The sequence below is a fragment of the Micromys minutus genome (assembly GCF_963924665.1).
Source record: "Micromys minutus genome assembly, chromosome: 25".
In the NCBI taxonomy this organism is placed as follows: Eukaryota; Metazoa; Chordata; class Mammalia; order Rodentia; family Muridae; genus Micromys; species Micromys minutus.
The window spans coordinates 26,751,235-26,754,910 of record NC_137960.1 but is presented as its reverse complement, the minus strand read 5'-3'; the positions used below and the strand labels follow the sequence as shown (position 1 = coordinate 26,754,910).

The window sequence follows — 3,676 nt, the reverse complement described above, 5'->3', positions numbered from 1 at the left end:
TACTGTGGTGGAAATTCAGTTAAAACACACACACACACATACACACACACACACACACACACACACACACACACAGTCTAGATGAACAAAAAAAGTTGGAACAGCTTGAAGAAAAAAGTTTCCCCAACTTTTCTTAGCAGTATTTGCATTGGAAAGTATTGAAAAATGTTTGTGTTTAGAGGTGGGGTAAGATCTGTGCTACACTTGGCTTATGTTTTGATGAGTCAGTCATTTAGTCGTTAAGCTATTTTGAATAAATTGCCCATTTGTAAAAAATGTGTAGAGACCAGGGACTAACAAGACTGGCTTCAAGTCAGGAGGCAAACTTACTTATAACACGGCCATCAGTATCACTGACTCCCTAGCATTAGTCTGTCTTTCATAGGTGTGGCAAAATACCCAAGATGGGGTGGAGGGACTGTGCTAGCAGGGTTTCTATTCCTGAACATCAAGACCAAGAAGCAAGTCTGTTCATCACCAAAGGACTGGGACTCACAGAGGTCAGGAGGCTGGAGCAGACACAGAGACGACAGAAAGATGTTTCCTGTTTGCTAGCTTTCCCTAACTTGCTCAGCCTGCTTTCTTATAGAACCTAGAACCACCTGCTCAGGGATGGCACCACCCACAGTGGGCCCTTCCCACCTTGATCACTAGTTGAGAAAATGCCTCACAGCTGGATCTCATGAAGGCATTTTTTCAACAGAGGCTCCTTTCTCTGTGATAACTCCAGCTTGTGTCAAGATGACACATAAAACCAGACAGTATGAAGACCTTTCTATCTCTTGGCAGCCAAAAAGCAGAGATAAAAGAAGGACCACAGCCCTTTTTAGAAACCCTCTCCAATGATCCAACTTCCTTCCACAAAATATCATATCAAAAATGCTCCTTTGCTTCCTAAATACACTGTAGATTGGAGACCAAGCATTTAACGTATAAATCTTGGGGGATCAATTGAGTTTTCCAATTATAGAATTTCAGAGTCACAAGGGAACTGGGAATTCTCTTGATGTTCAGTCTAAAAAAATAAAATAAAGCAGAATGACATTAGTCTTTAAGACATCACCCCACTGGGAACCTTAAAAAAAATCTAAGAAACTAAGAAATGAAGTCTAAAGTAAACTACTAAGATGATTTTTCCTGAGTCCAATATCAGGAACTAGACAGCCTGATTAATCTGTTCTGCCATTACTGAGCCCTAGTCTGAAGCATCAATGCTAAAGGCCCAAGTTTTCAGTTTGAAAGGAGTGCCTATGCACTAGTTTTTGTTTTTGTTGTCTGAGTGGTTTTGGATTTTTTTTGTTATCTTCTTTTAGACATAATACAAAAGGATTATCATGTCATTTAAAGACACACACAAACACACACACACACACACACACACACACACACACACACATACACACACACACACACACACACACACACGGCGTGCTGCCAGGATCGAATCTCTGTCCATCCTGGGGGAAGGGTGTGCACCATTTCTAGTTCTTTCCAAAGCACTGATTCTCATGGCCCGGCTGCCACCACCCCCCACCCCCACCCCGGTTCTGCCCTGCATAATAAAATGGCTCATCAGGTGAATGCAGTGCGGTACAGTTAAAAGAACAGGAAGAACCTATGGATACTCCCAGTGTAACTCACACAGGACTCTACAAGACACCGACAGAGGCAGAAAGACTGGATGGAGTATTTCAGACAGGGTTGGTAGCTTATGTCGATCTTGATGAAAGAGCAATTGATGCTCTCAGGGAATTTAATGAAGAAGGAGCTGTGTCTGTACTACAGCAGGTCAAGGAAGGTGATTTATCCTACGTGCAGAACAGAAGTACATTTTTATGTAGAGTTGTGCAGACCTAGAGGCAAAGAGAGAAACAAGGCAGCAAGGATCAGTATTCCTCGAAAGGGCCTGATGAAGCACACATCAAGGACCCGCTTGAGAGAACTGGTTATACTCTGGATGTAACCACAGGACAGAAAAAGTATGGCGGTCCTCCACCAGACAATGTGTACTCAGCTGTGCAGCCGGGAATTGGAACAGAGGTCTTCGTGGGTAAAATTCCAAGAAACGTGTATGAGGATGAGTTGGTGCCCCTTTTTGAGAAGGCTGGTCCTATCTGGGATCTATGCCTCACGATGGATCCACTCTCTGGTCAGAACAGAGGCTATGCGTTTATCACCTTCTGTGGAAAGGAAGCAGTGCAGGACGCAGTTAAGCTGTGTGGCAGTTACGAGATTCGCCCTGGCAAACACCTGGGAGAGTGCATTTCTGTGGCAAACAACAGACTTTTTGTTGGATCCATTCCAAAGAATAAAAGCTAAAGAGAACATTCTGGAAGAGTTCAGTAAAGTCACAGAGGGTTTGGTGGAGGTTATTCTCTATCATCAACCCGATGACAAAAAGAAGACCCGCGGGTTCTATTTCCTTGAATATGAAGAACTCAAGTAAGAAGCACAGCCAGAGGCTGGCTGATAGTGGAAAAGTCAAAGTGTGGGGAAATGTAGTTACAGTTGAGTGGGCTGACCCCATGGAGGAACCGGATCCAGAAGTCATGGCAAAGGTAAAAGTTTTATTTGTGAGAAACCTGGCTACTACGGTGACAGAAAAAAATATTAGAAAAGTCATGTTCTGAATTTGGAAAACTTGAGAGAGTAACTAAATGCTCTTGGATAGTATTGGGCTTGCAGAGTTCCCTTATTCTGGGGTTACAATGCTTTTATCATTCCAAGCTTCATCTTAGTTTCAGAACAAACGGTTAAATCATGATTTTGCAGAACCTTTGGTTTGGACAGTTCTGTTTTTTTGGATTTAGACTAGATTACATAGGAGTATGAAGTATGCTGTAAATAATAGTACAAGCCAGCGCTTTGTCTTAGCAGTTTTAAGAAAATAAAGCAAACAGACTTAAGTTTTCTTGTATTAAAAATAACCTATGACTGTATGCTTTGCATTTCTAGAAGCAGGTTAACTGTGTTTTTAAATTGTTATAACCACACCTTTTTGAAATTTGTTTGGCTTAAATGTCAAAGCTGTGACAATCTGTTCTTTGATGTGATTGTATTTCCAATTTTTTGTTCATGTAAGACTTCAATAAAACTCAAAAATCTATTAAAAAGACACACATACACACACACACATACACACACACACACACACACACACTTGTACTTAACTTCCTTCCTTCCTGTCATGTTACACTCCCTTGTTCTCTTTGCTTTACTTCCTGCGTTATTTTGTGAACACACACACACACACACACACACACACACACACACACACACACACACACACACACAGAGCCATATCATATAGCTTGAGTACTGGAAAAATATTCCAGGTAAATGAAACAGTGCATGCTATTCTGAAAGATAGGAGAGGTATGGCAACTTCTGTATAAACACAGGAAAACATCAGAAATATAATTATTTTGTAACCTAACTTACCTATAAGAATTCTGTTCTGGAGAATTATGTTCTTTTTTTTTAAACTTAAGGAAGTCACTTGTTAAGCTAGCATAGGAAGTAATTAGTTTTAGTATGACATTTTTATACATACACGCTCTTCTACTTTGACGTCATTCTTACACTATGCCCATTTTCTTATGCCATTTTCGACTTTCTTTGTTTTTACAAGGAAGCCACATGGCCTTCATTATTTTTAATTGCTTAAGTAGCCAAC

At 40.8% G+C, this 3,676-nt stretch overlaps 1 pseudogene across 1 annotated transcript; it reads left to right on the top strand.

Annotated features, from left to right (window-relative positions):
- Nucleotides 1-1,564: 1,564 nt before the first annotated feature.
- LOC308437130 (heterogeneous nuclear ribonucleoprotein R-like) lies at nt 1,565-2,757 on the top strand (annotated as a pseudogene). Its single transcript has one exon. The product of its transcript is annotated as a heterogeneous nuclear ribonucleoprotein R-like (transcript).
- The last annotated feature ends 919 nt before the right edge of the window (nt 2,758-3,676 follow it).